Source organism: Podarcis raffonei, chromosome 10 (genome assembly GCF_027172205.1).
Source record: "Podarcis raffonei isolate rPodRaf1 chromosome 10, rPodRaf1.pri, whole genome shotgun sequence".
Taxonomy (NCBI): domain Eukaryota; kingdom Metazoa; phylum Chordata; class Lepidosauria; order Squamata; family Lacertidae; genus Podarcis; species Podarcis raffonei.
Window position 1 is genome coordinate 5,769,247 of NC_070611.1, and position 17,581 is coordinate 5,786,827.

At 40.9% G+C, this 17,581-nt stretch overlaps 1 protein-coding gene across 26 annotated transcripts in view; it reads left to right on the forward strand.

The window, feature by feature from the left end:
- Window positions 1–17,581, forward strand: part of MAGI2 (membrane associated guanylate kinase, WW and PDZ domain containing 2) — a 616,514-nt gene that overhangs the window by 207,030 nt on the left and 391,903 nt on the right. Inside the window, exon 1 of one of the 26 annotated variants that reach the window (XM_053406417.1) lies at window positions 15,924–16,302. The exons of the other annotated variants lie outside the window; for them this stretch is intronic. The gene's annotated coding sequence lies outside the window, so the exon portion shown is untranslated. Of the gene's footprint in view, window positions 1–15,923; window positions 16,303–17,581 lie in introns of those variants that run through there. 26 annotated transcript variants of the gene reach the window in all.

Sequence of the window (17,581 nt, forward strand, 5' to 3'; positions counted from 1 at the left end):
CTTTTTCACACATTTCTGGGAGGCATTGTAACTGTATAACCCCCATTGCACTCTAAGCTTTATACAAACAAATAAAAAAAAACCTTTCCTGATTATTTGTTTCATTAGTAACATTCTTCAGATCAAATTTACCTAATCCATGGTTCAGTCTACTAACGGGAAATCAGTTCAGTGAACAAGAATTTATATAACAAAAGAAATGCTCACTTTGGGAATCCTCATAATACTCTGCTCATTGAAAAAAATGCTAACCTCCAGACTTTTTATTTTTTACTCTAATGCTCTCGTGTTTCACTTTGGATTTAGCTGCAAACGAGAGACTCTATAAAGCCCTTTAATCCACCAATCTCCTATTTGCTGAAGTACAAGTTTCATGGTGCCTCAAAGTTTGCTTTATTTCTTGTTATTTTTATTTCTTATCACAGCTGTTATCCATAGGCATGATACATTTAATTTTATTGCATATTTTACCATTCTTCACTTTCTAAACAATTCATCTTGAATATTCATTAATGTCTCTTTATTTTAAGAATTTTAGCCATGGGTCTGCTTTTCACACCCACCGTCATGATGCAACTGGCATTGTTGAGCATTTCCTTTCTTGAAATGTAGCTACACAGCTAATATGTTCCTTTTCTGCCTGTCAAGTAACATTATATATTTTTCTTTTCTCAGAAGTTATGGTAAGCTCTTTTGGCTATTGCACCACAACTAAAACTATTCAGAGATTTATTTATTTATTTATTACCTATTTGACTGTCAACTGGACAGTCAAAATGCAGTTTTATTTATTTCTGGCAGTACCAATTCATATCTCTAGAAGGGCATTGGTGGACTGGCATTCTGTTTGGAACCTTGTTTTCACAGTTCCTAGAGACATCACCTTGCCAACAAACGTCCATATAGTTAAAGCTATGGTTTTCCCAGTAGTGATGTATGGAAGTGAGAGCTGGACCATAAAGAAGGCTAATTGCCGAAGAATTGATGCTTTTGAATTATGGTGCTGGAGGAGACTTGAGAGTCCCATGGACTGAAAGAAGATCAAACGTATCCATTCTGAAGGAAATCAGCCCTGAGTGCTCACTGGAAGGACAGATTGTGAAGCTGAGACTCCAATACTTTGGCCACCTCATGAGAAGAAAAGACTCCCTGCAAAAGACCCTGATGTTGGGAAAGATGGAGGGCACAAGGAGGACGAGATGCTTGGACACTGTTCTCGAAGCTACCAGCATGAGTTTGACTAAACTGTGGGAGGCAGTGGAAGACTGGAGTGCCTGGCGTGCTCTGGTCCAGGGGGTCATGAAGAATTGGACATGACTAAATGACTAAACAACAACAACAACAAAAAAGCAGAGGAAGTTATCCAGAGTCAAAAGGACAGTTGGGGTATATCGAAACAAGTACCTCTCTTAGTTATATTGGTATCATAATCCACAAAGGAATGTACCAAATTGGAATCAATGCAGAGTCGTGTATAAAATGTTGGCCTTGGAGCAGAGAAGCTGGGTTCAAACCCCTGCTTGAGTCACTCAGACATACTCAGAGTTGTTGTGAGGATAAATTGGGATGTGCTGTCCTGAATTATTTGGAGAAACAGCAACACTGATAAATAATTCCAGGATAGCACAGGATATAGTGGACAAGATGCTCGCCCTTTCCCCCAGAGCCATGAAATAATTAGTAACAAAAAGTGCACATGAAGAGAGAAAGATATACAGTAGGCTGTTCTCTAGACACATTCACACACCCTTCTTTAACACCTGTCTAGGCAAGCAAGAGGCATTATCAGAGTTCAAGGCCAGGCAAAAACACTCAAGGGCAGTGAAGCAGAGCGAGTGAAGAAATGAGCTGTGGGGAGAGTCCTAAGGGCCAGATAGAGGGGCTTGGAGGGCCACATTTGGCCCCTGGTTCCCAGGTTCCCCACCCCCGATGTTAAGACTGGCTTCTAATTGCCCTTCTGTGCAACCCCAGTGAGAAAGAGCAGCTTTAGATTCATTAGAAATGGCTGCATGCGTGTCTCTAAAGAGGAATGCAGTATCATTTGTATTCTCTCAACTATGCAGTAGACTAGAGGGACTAGGAAAGGTTTGTTTCTCGCATGGTTGCCTAATTGGACTACTTTGTGTTATAGAGAGCATCCTCACATACAAATGTGAATGGTGTGGTAGCACTTTTGGATAAACTCTTTCATCAAAGGCTTGCATCACAGTCAGTAGAGGATGAATGCACTAGTGGAGCTGCACTTCTAATAGCAAATCATTTCTAATCAAGTAAGGAAAGTGACGTCACTCTTGGTAAATGTAAAGTTGCTTTTTCTGAATGCAGCGGCCAAGTAATTTTGCTCTGCCGTTGAGAGAAATAACAAGGCTGTTGCATCGTTGTCCAGCTGGACTAGAATGGGCTGCCAATTTCCTTGTTTAAGGGCACACAGCTTTATGCAGCCCAGTAATCATAATTGCATCCATTCATGTTTCAGTTTGTTCAACTGTGAAGGAATGGGAGTGAAGGGAAAGGACCTTTGTGGGATTTGCATTCATTATATCCAAAATCCCATGGCACTTTTCTTTCTAATGGCCCTGGGTCTCAAGAGCGGGGCTTTTTTAAAGGATCCTAATAGGTCTGGGCATCAAAATCCTATTGCAATTGACTATTCTATGACTGTCTATAGTACCTTCATTGGTCTCATTGATTTAAGTTTTCCATTTTAAATATCATAATGCTAATGGCGCACAAATGATCTGGCTTCTACTGCAAGCACCTTTTTAAGTAGTCCTGTGTTAAAACCTGTCCTTCAGTTTCTCAGAGGTTTCCATCCACCGTGATGTGAAAAAGCATTCCATTTTTCTGCCTTGTTCTCAGGGCACTTGAGAATTTCATAAGAATTTCAACAGGTCCACAGTTCTGAGCTTACCTCCTTGATGCAGGTATCGGAGGATGGTATGTGGTTTTTTTCTTTCCAGTAAAAATATCTCCAGCACTCTGAAGTCTCACTGGCTGCCTGCACCTCCTGATCTGAAAAAGCCCTGTAAGACTTGCCTCATAATGTCTTTCCCTGGGATTTAATTGAAGTGCAGAAACTTGGAAAGGTTTCAGAGTGAAGACCACTGATGAGATGAGGTCACTAGCCTCACGTAGGCAATTTGCAGACAATTTTGGATTAACTTAATCAAATATATTTCACTATGAAATCTTCCAGATCATACTTAAGGGCTTCCCCCCTTTCAATGAATGTCATTACTTGTTGTTTTTAAGGCCAAAGTACCCACTTTTCAAGGGACGCGGGTGGTGCTGTGGTCTAAACCATTGAGCCTCTTGGGCTTGCTGATCAGAAGGTCAGTGGTTCGAATCCCCGCGACGGGGTGAGCTCCCATTGCTCAGTCCCAGCTCCTGCCAACCTAGCAGTTTGAAAGCACGCCAAAAAGTGCAAGTAGATAAATAGGTACCACTCTGGCGGGAAGGTAAACGGCGTTTCCGTGTGCTGCTCTGGTTCGCCAGAAGTGGCTTAGTCATGCTGGCCACATGACCCGGAAGCTGTACGCCGGCTCCCTCGGCCAATAAAGCGAGATGAGCACCACAACCCCAGTCTCGTCTGCGACTGGACTTGACTGTCAGGGATCCTTTACCTTTTTTTTTAACCCATTTTTCAGAACAGAGTAACATAATAATGTTGGTTTTTGTTTATTTCATAGCTTCACTATATAAATAATAGTTTTGTTTTCTGAATATTTAATATCTAAAGAGTTAACGGGACACACCTAAGCCCTGACTGAAGTTTGTCCTTTCAGTAGCTTCAGAGTTCCAATGAAATATGATTTTAGAAATGTTGACATGTATGTCAAAAAGGGTTTCTGTTTATCTTCTAACGAGGTACCTGACAACCAGGCAAAGGCCCAGTTAGTGGGGAAATCAGCATTATTTATCTTTTATTTCATTGAATAATAATAATAATAATAATAATAATAATAATAATAATAATAATATTTTCTATAATATTCATGTATATAAAATATTGAGTGAAAATAGTTAGGACTAAAAATGATGTAATAAATATGAAACCTATACAGTGGTACCTTGATTCTCAAACTTAATGTGTTCCAGAAGTCTGTTCCAAAACCAAAGCGTTCCAAAACCAAGGCACGCTTTCCCATAGAAAGTTATACAAAATTGATTAATTCATTCCAGACTTTTAAAAACAACCCCTAAAACAACAATTTAGCATGAATTTTACTATCTAATGAGACCACTGCTCCATAAAATGAAAGCAATAAGCAATGTACTGCAGTCACACAATCAATCAATCAGTAGCTGAACTGGGTTCCACACAGTCACGAAAACAAAACAAAACAGCCGCAAAGACAAAAACACAAAATAAATAGCAAAAACAGACAGACCTCAGCGTAACACTCAAAACGGAAATGTGGCACTCAAATTGGAAGTGTAACACTCAAAACGGAGCACATTTGGCTTCCAATAAATGTTTGTAAACTGGAACACTTACTTCCAGGTTTGCAGTGTTTGGGTTCCAATTTGTTTGACAACCAAGGCATTTGAGAACCAAGGTACTACTATATCTTGTTTGCTATTATTGTTTTTTATATGACAGTTCTATATGCTAGAAACTGAGGCAGTGGGGTAATATATTACCAAAATGTCACATAATTAGTCTAACCACCTATTTTCAGTGACTTTATGAAAGATACATTCACATTTCCTAATCTTGTGGGTAAGGCCCAGTATGCTTATAGCACAGGTCAACCCTTATATGGACTTTGTTAACCAATCAAACTTCGAAATGTAAATTTATTTGGTTTAAATCATTTATATCCCACTCTTCATCCCTAAAGAGAACAGAGCGAAATGCACTCAGACACAAAGAGAGAAAGGAAAACCTTAAAGTAAAAATATCTAGGAAAGCTCAGGAGCCTGAGGTTTTAACTACCTTCCTAAATGCAAGCAGTGAAGGAAACAACATTTTACTTCACAACTTCTATTGAACTATTTACAGTCGTTCCTCTGGTTAAGAACTTAATTCATTCTGGAGGTCCGTTCTTAACCTGAAACTGTTCTTAACCTGAAGCACCACTTTAGCTAATGGGGCCTCCTGCTGCCGCCACCACGCAATTTCTGTTCTCATCCTGACGCAAAGTTCTTAACCTGAGGTACTATTTCTGGGTTAGCAGAGTCTGTAACCTGAAGTGTCTGTAACCTAAGGTTACAGACTTCTGTGATGCATTTGGGTAGCCTTCATAAACTGACTCATCTTCCATGAAATTTCCCTAAAATACACAAAATACTGTTTCTCCATTTATTATCAATTTTGTAAAATTGTATAATATATACACACGACAGATGATGGATACAAGAGAGACCTTAGTTCCAAATGGTAGGTTTTGGTAACCACGGTTTCAAGATCCCTGTTGTAGCTTGGCTGTGTCTTAGAGCTTCTAGGCACGCCCTTTGGAGAGATGAGTGACACAAAAAGGGGAGTCTGAGAGGTTCCCTGGAACAGGACCTTATAGAGCCCAACTTTTGGTTAGTCCGCAGAGCCACAGCTTCCAAAAGAGGGAAACAAACAAAAGACCCATTGCTGCAGAATACTGCCACACTGGCATCCTTCAGGAGAGTTTTGGGAGACTACAGCCCAGCCTGGGCTGGTGTGGTCTCAAGGAAGAACAACCTGCTCCTGTCACGCCATTCTCACATGACAAAGGAAGGGAAACTTTAGACCTGGAAATCACACTCCCTCTTCCACCCTTCTTCCCAGCACTTGACACAACTGTGAGTTTTATACTCCATATGATTTATTTTTACAAACGTTAATGATTAAGTGATATATAAATGCCACAAACAATGAAACTGATGTTTGCAGTTAAATAGGAATCTGACATTCCTGAGAGATGCTGGTGCTGTTTCATAAAAAAAAACACCATTTAACTTGATGAGCCCCATTTAACACAAAGGAATTTACTTTTCAGTAGGCATGTGTAGGTTATTACTGTAAACCAGTTTGTGTGGCCATTTGCTTTTTTATCATTTTTATTTTTAAAGAAGGGAAAGCAAAAACACCAAGTTTATGTTTAAAGCACTCAAAATCATTATTATTTGTTCAGACAGATCTAAACCTTTCCCCATAGCACATGACCGGAGAGTGGGGAGGTAAAAACTGAATCTGGCTATATCTGTTATAACAAGAAGTCACCCTCCATAGCAAATGCTATTGACTCCTAAATAGGAAATACTAATTTTAAACATGAACTGATATATCCAGAGGTTACTTATAATTCTGTGAGTTTTGTGGCTCATTCCCTGGTTAAGGGTTAGATCATTTCCCACATGGTGAGATAATAAACCTAAGGTGAGATAATAAGCATTTAAGGATTCCAGGCCCTACAAGAAAATAACCATATAATTTGCATAAGAGAGGAAAGAGTTCATCATCCTGATGCAGGGAGAAACAATAAATTTTTAAAAGCAAGCTGATGATGTAGCTGTTCAAGGTCCTGAAAATAAAAATTAAAAATCAGTTTGGCACTGTGATCCTACTCATACCTCGATATGTTTCTGCAACATTCTCCCTGCTTGAATATTATGCTTTTCATCTTATGCGCTTGTTTGAGATCCCTGGCCTTCTAAATTTAGGTAGATCATGCCTAGAAAGGGCTTTTTTCCTTTTGTGGTATTTGTATGCAGAAAGCTCTTCCTGTGGAAGCCCAACCAGGACCAAATTTAATGCCCTTCTAGCATAAAATGAAACAAATCCTTGCAATGCCTGACCAATACAGATATTTTCTGATAATGCCCTAAGGGAACAATATTTGGTATTTCATATCGTAAATACTATTGGTTGACACTTGAAACATAATTATTTAGGTTTGGTTAAATGAGTTCAAATTAATAATAAGTTGTTGCTGATATGAGAAAAGTGCAAGTTTGAAAACAAAGTGAGCCCATAGAAACACAGACTGATAGAGTTGTGTATTCCAGCAAATGATTTTGTAGGTGCTGTGGGCAGGTGTTTTTGTTTTTTTTATTGTAACTGTCAATACTCACATTCCTGGTACAATGCAGTGTCTGCTTTTTATTATTAAACCCATCTTATTATGGGCCCTCAAACTCTCAGAGACAAAGCAAGCTGCATCAGTGCAATGTTACTTTTCTAGAGCTAATGCAAAGTTAATCACTGATTCTGTTACGCGTGTGCACGGGGGTGTGCTTCGCTTGTTTGCCAGAGGGAGAGCAAAACATATTAGTGTTAATTATTACAATTTCAATTCCCAGATCACTTGCCTGAAAATTACAGAGAGAGTTCTGTACATGCAGTAATCTACTATCTATCCTCATGACTGGGTAGTCTATTAGCATCCAGAGCTATGCTGGACATGCTAGGCAAAATCTGCCAGAAAGGCAGTTCTTGAATGGTCACATCAGCATTATTAGCAGAAAATTCATCTGTGTTCTTCAGCAATTAAACATTGCTGGAATTGATTGGATTTAAACATTCATTCATCCAGGGAGTAAAATATCTAATTTGTAAGTGAGCTGTTTTTAACTGAATCCATTTTAATGCAGATTCCTGGGCTATTAGAAAAAGCGAGATCAATAAATCCGCAGGCCGTAATGGGAAATGCACCTAATTAAAGATGTGTTTGATTTATCAACACTGTTGACAGCTGTAACCACAAAATGGAGAAGTGGAAATGTAGGGATTACATATTGTGTTAACCTAACCACTAAAATGAATTTAAAAATACTATGTGTTAATATGACATAGGCCACTTTTCCATTATTGTGACGTTTACATGTTCTCCCAGGCACAAGGAATACACCTGTGCAGCTGGGAGAATGTTTAAATATGACTAGGGCTGATTGCAGGGTCTTCCCCCACAAAAATCAACATCCTAGTGGGAGAGAGATTCTGTGTAACATGTTGCCATATGTTTGGATCATTTATATGAATGCTCAGCCATTTGGGAGCCATTCATTGATGTGTGAGAACATGTGAAAAACTTGATGTCCTGCCACAATTTTCACTAGATATATGGCAAAATTAACCTTACACCTTGGCAGGATTATACAGATAATCCAGCTAGTTCATCTTTATCCTGAACTAAAAATCCCCAAGAACTTTAGCCTTTCTTCCCCCTCTTAGTCACCCTTTTTAAATACCTTTTCCAGATAAATGATATCCTTTGGGGCATGAGTTTAAGTGGAACTGTACTTTGTACTTCAAGTCTGCTGTGAAAACTCTGTAGCATGAGGTCCTCAGAATCAGATTAGTCTATTATGTTTGGAGGATTTCTCCAAAACATAAATGGTAGAGGCCATTTATTTTGTATGTCCTTCACATTGTTTCCATTCCCACAGGCTTATGAAAATGGTGACCAATCTGTATTCTGATACATGGATGAAAAAATACACTATGTTTAACTTAATGCATTGTTATTGTGCATACTTAATAATACAGTTTCCCTAGTCCTGTAAACAGATTGCCAAGTGTGTATTCCACCCCTCCCCATACAGTCACAGATGGAGAGGGACATGCCCATAATAGCTTCAAATAAAATCTGTGTACCCACTGAAAAGCATTTTTCAAATGTAGGTCACCCATTGTGAGAACTTGCTAGATGAGCAAGATGGAAATTTTAATTTGTTTTACAATACCAATATCAAATTGTGTGCTTTTATTAAAGCAATTACATTGCAGTGTAATAAAAGCAATTGTCACCGTTCTGTTCTGCTCTCCCTTTTGTAGAAGAAGAATTAATAAGAAGGTGGTGTGTTACTCAGCCGAGTGTCATTGAAAGTGAGATACTTTGAATGCTAGATTTGGGCTTAGGTGAGCTAAAGTGACATTCCCACTCAGTCATGTACTAACAGGAGGCTAGACTTGGGCTAGTCAGTATCACTCCAGTTCAGTCCCGGGATGCAGTTTACTGTTTGTTGGCTGAATGCAGTAAATATTGTACAATACATTATATTTTAGGGGCCTAACTACACATTACTAAAGAAATTTCTGATAGGCTATTTTCCTAAAAGCACCCATAGGGTAGACAGTTTGGCTTGTGGATTTGGAGCTGGAGCTGTCCTTATACAAATCATTCCTTCCTGGTGCAGCTATTAACTGCAGGGGGGGGGGAATGTAAAATGCTCATGTACCCATGTTTCCCCCTCCATTCCTAATAGCATTTGTGCCAAATCACCTCCCAACCCTGTGAATGGTGATTTGCGGTTGCTTTTAGGAAGTAATAACAATTTTAAAAACAGTTTCTCTCTCGTGGAATTTGCAGTTTGGCATTGCGTAATAAATATGCCCTACAAATGATACCTCATGAATTCCAGCAGGGTGGAAGCCACAAGGACGCTGATCCTCAGTATTATGAACTGTTCCTTGTAAAAGCAATGAAAACAAACTTTAACATTTGGAATATCCCAAAAGAGCCCATTGCTGGTGTGACTTAACAGCTGGGCAGATGAGTTGCAGGAGTTCAGGACCCTGGTTAGCTCTTTCCAGGAAGAGGCTGGATGCAAGGCACTATGAGCAGCTGCTAAGGTATTTGCCTCCGCTCTAGGCTGCAGCCAGGCATGGGCTTTTATAGCCCTGCAGCTGAGGGATTCCTTCTAGCTCTTGACCCCTTTGAGAGAAGCAGTTGACCTTGTGCCCTGTTACTTAGGCATGGGCTCCTGTTGGCCTAGGATCTTCCTGCTGCCCCAGACTGTCTGGTAGTACTGGCTCAACAACACGTGACTAGTAGGTTTACTGTGTTCTGAATTTCCATGTATGACCACTCTGAAATGAGTTTCCTAGAAGAGCCACAACATAGGCCAAACACACATGCATGTGCACATGTGTACACATGTGTACAAACCTAGAGCAGCAGTCATGCATAATGTTCTGGGCTGAGTAGTGGAGAGAAAGAACTTCTGCATGTTCAGAGTTAAGCCCATTACCAAGTATCTCACAATTCTGTGTTAGGAGGTATATTATTCTTTTTAAGTATACTGAAACTACTGAGAGCCCAGCTGAAGAATGTGAAAAAGATTCAGTAGCTCACACAACCTCTCCCATAAAGCAGCAGTAGAGTATGACAGGGATTTCTTTCTTAGGAATGGATGCATCTTCATTGCTTAAAGAAAGATGGAATGGAACTTTCTAGCCAACAGCAAGATGCTTGCACTTGGTTCCACAAGGAACTAATCTGTGAGATTTTCACCAGTCAGTGAGTCACAGGTTGAAAAAGATGATCTTGAAATCATGAAGTGTAATATCATGATACCGCACAATACGTTGGTTTGGATCTCAGCAAAACGTTTTCCAATGAGTGTGATGGATGTCTTTTATTTTCCCTGTTTATAATGGTGTGAAATTGTACAAAGGAACATTTGGGCACCAAGTTAAAGAAATAATATATTCCCATGGTTTCACTGTTCTTAGTGTAATTTAGAAGCACTGAGACTCCTTTCCACCTCAGCATGTTATTTATTTGTTTTTTTTCTATTAATAAAATATAATTACAAGCCCCCAAACGAGTGTAGTGAATTACAAAGTGAACATAACCATAGCTTTCTTCACAGAAAATATGTGCCACCACCCACCCTTACTCAACTCAAAACTCTGAAAAATAAGAAAACAAGAAGGAACTAGCAGGATATTATTCAAATCAGTGGGATGGAAATATTGTGCACCCTTACATTAATTATTCCTAAAGGGTTGATCTCAATCCCAAGAGCACTTCCTAAGAGCAATAACCAGCAACAGTATGTTCTCAGGCTTAAGATCACAGTGGATGAAGCTGAGCTTAGGTATTGCCAGGATGAGGAGTGCATTATTTGAAATATTTTGATTCCTGAAATCAAACAAAACTTGCCTTAGCCACTCAACATTTATTGTCATTTCATCTTGTAAATATAAATTCAAAATATTTAACTTGAACAGGAATAATGTTAATAGTAATAAAAGAACCGTGTGTTTTTTTTCAAACTACTTTTAGCTGCTATCAGCTACAAATAAAATCTTTTATAGGAATTTTATGGATGGCATATGATCATAAAATAATACACTGCTTTGGTTCATAGTGCTGCAAATGTTGCAAATAGTTGTGAAAGATGTCTGCAAAGAGTATTTAATGTACAGCACCTGAATAATGTGATAACATTTGTCTGCTCTACTGTTGTTGAAATCAGAGCACTGCTTTCTTTAAGAAAGCTAGTTCTGTGGAACTGCATGTGTGTTCTAATAATAACTAAATATTGTAAAATAGTTGGTTGCTAATTATTTAAGATTTGGGCTCTCCATAGGCCTCTAAATGGCTGCTGTTGGAATTGAATGCTACCTTAGATGGGCCTTTCGTCTGATTCAGTAAGGTACTTCATAATTATATTGTTTGGGCTGCAACCCATACTGAAACTTCTCACCTGGTCACAAAAAGCCTTTATTTATATAATCTTTGATTTTCTAGAGTTTCCAAATCTTGTGACATTTGCACAACCACCATTAGATCAGAACAAGCAGCATTTACCTGAGCTACCTGCTGGCTGAGGAAGGCTGTCCTCCAGAAAATGCAGAGAGTCCAAGCCTGGCAGCCACTATCAATAGGATTGGTCCCAGACATCACTGTAAACTCTTGTTGACTAGCTGGCTGTGCCTATGACTGTGTGCGTTGAATAAATACAAGTGTGAACACCCATGCATCTAAGCCAGGGGTCAGCAAACTTTTTCAGCAGGGGGCCGGTCCACTGTCCCTCAGACCTTGTGGGGGACCGGACTATATTTGGAAAAAATGAACAAATTCCTATGCCCCACAAATAACCCAGAGATGCATTTTAAATAAAAGCACACATTCTACTCATGTAAAAACACACTAATTCCCAGACTGTCCACAGGCCAGATTTAGAAGGCGATTGGGCCGATCCGGCCCCCGGGCCTTAGTTTGCCTAACCATGATCCAAGCTTTAGAAAGGACATGGTATTTTTCCACTGCATCTTTCATTTTAAGAGGGAACCCCTTTCTAAGCCTGAGACAGACTTCAGACTATTTCATTTTCATTTAAAAGTATCCTATAAGTGTGGCATAGGGGGAACAGTATTAGACTATGGCTGGGAAGACTCAGATTCAAATCCTCTCTCATGTTGACTATGGGCCAAACAACCAAGTTTTAGGGGGCTGAGAAAATTAGGAACAGTACAGTACTAGGTACAGTACATTTTGGGTATCGCACATAAAGCAAAAATTGTGTACACAGTGGTACCTCGGGTTAAGAACGTAATTCGTTCTGGAGGTCTGTTCTTAACCTGAAACTGTTCTTAATCTGAAGCACCACTTTAGCTAATGGGGCCTCCCGCTGCCGCCATGCCACCACCGCACTATTTCTGTTCTCATCCTGAAGCAAAGTTCTTAACCCGAGGTACTATTTCTGGGTTAGCGGAGTCTGTAACCTGAAGCGTCTGTAACCCAAGGTACCACTGTAGTCAAAACATACTGGGTTCAATAGCGGGTGGGATTGCCAAAGTCATTTTTCCTGCCCACTTTCTTTTATTATTATTAATTTAAATATGTTTTTATTGATTTTCCAATATTGTTCCAACAGCAGCCTCATTATAACAATACCAATTTTATCCAGTTAATACAATTATTAATGTCAATTATTCAAATGTCAGACTATACAATTTAATCAAACTGGCCTCCCCTTGTGCTAGATTTGATGGCCTTGTTCTTCTACATTTTTTCTGCGTTCCAAAATCTTAATAATTTCTATTATATTACATTCAGATATAATAATCCCTTATATAACAGCTACAATCTTGTGATTTCATTTGTGTTGGTGTATTAGGTAATTTTTAAAGTCTCAAGTGATTAACTCTAACTGTAATCCTTATTCTTTGCTGCAGTGACAGTTTCCCCCCATGATGTTTTCCCATCCATATATGATGTTATATCCTTCATTCCTACAACTGTTGGTGGTTCCCGTCATGCCTTGGGAGAAGTGGTTATCACAGAGTTTCAAAAGTCACTGCATCACTTTGTCCCATGATTTGGCTTCCAATAAACAAGCTGTCTTCGCCATTTTTCCACCCTAAGAAGAACGGTCTGAATCCAGACTGCAAATAGTTAATCCAAAAGCTTTTATCCCTGCAGCTGGTAGACTCCTTTCCTCCCTGCCGCTGACTTATGGACAATTGTCCTTCTCTCAAACACATTCCTTTGTGGATAATGGAAGTTAGGGAGAACTTTGCTCCATATTTTCAAAGTGTAGTATTCCCCACTCTCTTCCCTCTCAGTTCCTTTCTCTCATACACACAGTTCCAGTTTTGTCAAATTCCATATTTATATTCCAATTTCTTCCCTCCTCACTTGTACAGATTTAAGAAAAGAAAAAAAGGAAAAAAAACTTGCATACCAGTGCAGGGATGCAGTATCATAAATACAGAGAAAAACTTGGATATAAGCAAACCGTGGACTCCCCTCCCCCATCGTCTCTTTCACCAAATGAAATCCCCTCTCAATCCAAACCTTTTAGCTGGGTTCATTTTCGCAGTTTCTTATCTCATCATCTCTAGTACGCGCCTGTACTTTATTCCAATTTTTATATTAAAAAAAACCCCAATTAGCAGGGTAACCTGTGCTTCCAGGAACAGGATCGGGGGTTGCAGCAGCCGGAGTGCTCCATGCACCCAGTGCCTTTGCCTGCCCTTGCATTCCATGGGAAAGCGAGAGTCAGACCACCAGGCAAACTCCGGGTGAGAGCCAGGTTCCTTTTCCAATCAAAGAGAATGCAGAAAATGCTGTTCCCCCATCATTTTCTGTTTATCTCCATCTGTCTCTTTCCGCAGTGTTGGGAGAGGCGTCCACCCCCTGGCACACAGGAAACAGGAAGCCTTTCCTGCTCACTTTCCACCCCCTTTAATTTATTTATTAGTAGTAGTAGTATTGCCATGCGCATAAAGCTGAATGGGCACAAATTAAGTGTGCATAAGTTGTGTGCTTACTGTATGCGGCCTGAATTTCATTGGAAGAAAGGTGGGATATATATATTAAAAGTGTAGTGCAATGTAATGTAGATGCACTTCTAAACCTTTCCCTCCCATGTTACAGTTTTTGGGATCAAGGGTGACTTGATAGAAGGAACGTATGACCCATTACTGTAACATGAAAAAGTATAAAGACCATAACATTATCTTAGGCTGTAGCATTGCTAAGGGCTCATTCTCATGACCCCATGTGAGGTGGAACATTGTATGGCTTCCCTCAGTAACAATTCCTATAGAGGTATTGTCCAGTCAAACACTGCAGTTGTAACGTTTGTATAACAACCAGTTAAGTCCAGTCACTATGTGGTTACTTTCTACACAACTGTTGTCTGGCTCAACAGCATATAATCAGCTCACATCCCCATGATCAACCTCCACTATACTACTACTATTCCAAGATTTATGGCAGCTGAGGTGTACTATTTCTGAATTCAAATTGCTACTGCACTTTATTCTTACTGCAAAAAAAGCTTTACCATTAAGGTCTCAGACTCTTACCGCACCCCACCCTGAAAGGAGCCCTGCTTTTCTGTTTCTTCAGAAGGTACTGATCCAGGCATATTTCTGGATTGGGAAACCCAGAGGAGAAACTCCTGCAGAAACAGAGGTCCTGTGCTGCTCTGAGGGGATATTATTTTGCTGCATCTCTGCTTGGAAATGATTGAATCATTCAATCGCCCCCAGTGCAGAAGCACAGTTGAAGCACCGGCCTCCAACTGAGGCTCACTGGAAGAAAGCAAGGCCAGCACAGCGATACACGCAGAAATGTATCTGTCAGCCACCTCTGCAAATGGGTACTTTGAGCTCACCAGTGCTCCCAGGGCAGCATAATGGTCAGGATACTGGACTAGGGAGCAGGAAGACCCAGGTTCAAATCTGCCCTCAACCGCAATAGTCACTGGGTGTCCTTGGCCTTGTCACGCCCTCTCAGCCTAAGCTGCCAGACAAGGGTGTTTGAGGATTCAAGCGGGGAGCCATGAACGCCACCCCGAGCTGCTTGGGAGAGGGGCAGAATATGACAAATAAAAATGCAATTACTCTAGTATGCAGATGTTATTTATACCCTGAATAGAAGTGGTAACCACTACCCAATAGTAGTGTATGAAGAAAGCCCCCTGCCTGCCTTGAAGTAGTCATTTCTAATAACTGCCCCTTAAATCATAGATCTCTCCTTGTCTACCTGAGTGAAAACACTTGGCTGGGTGTCTGTTAATGATTAAAACTGGGTCTGTTTGTTTTGCTATGCTTGCATCCATGCAAGAGTGATGCATAACATACTGTCAGTGTGGTGTGGGGCGTGTCCTCGTGGCACCTGGGGTGCACACACTGGGGGTGAGGTGGGCAGTGTGAGGAGGATGCAACAGAGCAGCCACTTGCCATTCCAATCACTCGGACCGGGCTGATTTGAAGGGTGCATGCCTCTTGTGTCCTCCTGATGCCCTCCTGCCAGCCCCACGTGTCCTCCTGCCAGCCCCACGCTGCCTTGTGAGGCTGGCATGCCGGATCAGACTCACAAAGCAGCATGGGGCTGTCAGGAGTGGTGTTAGGAACAAAATGTGCCCCCCAAAAACTGCACCCAGGGCAATGGCCCCCCTCGCCCTGCCCACACTACGCCTCTGTGTCCATGCCTAACAGTGAAAAGTTTAATTATATATCCTTCCCCCCCCCCCCGTGTGACACTATCTTTCATTGATTTTTCAGGGAGGTGAGGGAGAGTGGGATAAAACACTAATTATCAGCCCTTATAGCTATATTTTTCCTCTTGCTTTGTAATGTAAATGAGCTACCTTTATCTCCTTAAAAAAGAAAAGGAGAAGTCAGAGCCTCTATTGGTGTGTCTTCTGCTTTTAAGAGAGGAAGGGTCACCTGACTGCCGCCTCATCCTGCTCTTTTATCTGAGGGAAACCAAGAGTAATAGGTAGAGAGATGGGCATAGACTAGGTCATCACTGCTCAGATGCTTAAAGGGCCCTGACTGAAGGAGAGCAGAGTTAGGCTGCTGGTGGGGGTGGGGAGAGAGGCAGAGAGACTCCGGAGCTGCTGCTGCCTGCTTGCCTTCAGAGAAGAGAGAAAACAAAAGCGCTCAGCTGCAGTTTGGTGTTGCTGTGTCTGGCTTTAGCGGAAAATTCTAGACACCCGCGCTGAAAACTCTCAAGCACAGCCGAGGCTTCTTCCCTCTCCAGAAGATTATTTTCTTCCCTTACAAATGGGTTGGATCAGTACAGGTGGCCTCACTATCAGGAGAAGGCAGACTGGCTAAATGAGGACCATGGAAAGGTAGGCGAAAGGCTCTGCCTGGTTTTCCTGCTCTTATTTTTCTCTCCACTCCTGCCTTCCTTTCCTGTATTCGTGCCTGGAGCCACTGCTTCAGTTTGCTGAGACCTAAAGGGAGAGGGGGTGGTTCAGCTGTGGGCATTTAAATCCCACATTGCCAAATTGGAATTTGTAGCGCTACCTGTAATTGAACAGATGTGGAAGCCAAACTTGATCCTGAGTCTCACTTGGCTATATCGAGGATGTTCGGTATTTGCTGTAAAGCTCTGTGCTGCTGTTCTTATGGCCAACCAACCCCTTTTCACTCAGGAAGTATCAGATAATTGTTATGTAGGAAGCAAAAAGCAGAAGAACGAACAATCCAGGGTGCCAGGAAGACTGAACAGATGCACTGATTATTGGCTCTTTAGCAACAAAGGAAGAATGGACTTTTTGGAGTTTCTTGAGGTGGCAGCAACATGATTAGGAAATGAAGGGCAATTTTATTTTGACTGTTTGTTCATTTTATGAATGGTCAAGAGGTTAACTTTTGAAGGCTTCCTTCTTCAGCAATGCCAAAATCAGCTTGTTCCTTTAGAGTCACTTTCTGGCTGCTATTAAAAGCAGAGAAACCATTAAAAAAATTACTCTGCTTCCCAATGGCTTAAAAGCTAGTGCTGGGGAAGAGCCAGGATTTGGTGTTTCAGACTTCTGTATCCGCTTGAGTGTGACTGTTGTCATGTAAAATAAAAGCTAGCTATATCTAGCAGACCTGAATGCATTTGTGTTCCTTTCATGGTGAATGATGGATTTCCTTTTGTTCTTGAACATGCCTTTTGCCTCTGCCTTTTGGAACAACAACAAAAAAGCATTGCATCTGAATGCATTGGGGCTTTGTTATTTATTTTAATGTTAGTGAAAGCCATGTATACAAATCTCCCATTGTGTGGTTATGCTCTGCTTGATTCTGAAGTAAACTGGAAGGGGGGGGTGTAAATTGGGGAAAGAGCTGGTCCTGGGGTAATATTGGATGTTTTTAATCCCTGCCACCTGAAATGCATACAGAAGCTTACATTTAGTGGTACCTGGCATTCGGCTCCATGCCCCACCGAAATCTGCAACACACAACAGAAAGCACCACAAGAGAACACCAGTAAATCAGATTTGTAATGGGCCCTTTAAAATTTTCTCCTTAAGGGATGACTATCTGGTTCCCCCCTTTGGCCAAAGTAGGATGCAGTCTGACAGTGCACAGAGCAGCTGCATGCTGACATTTTCTCTGGATACTAGTGAAAAATGGCTC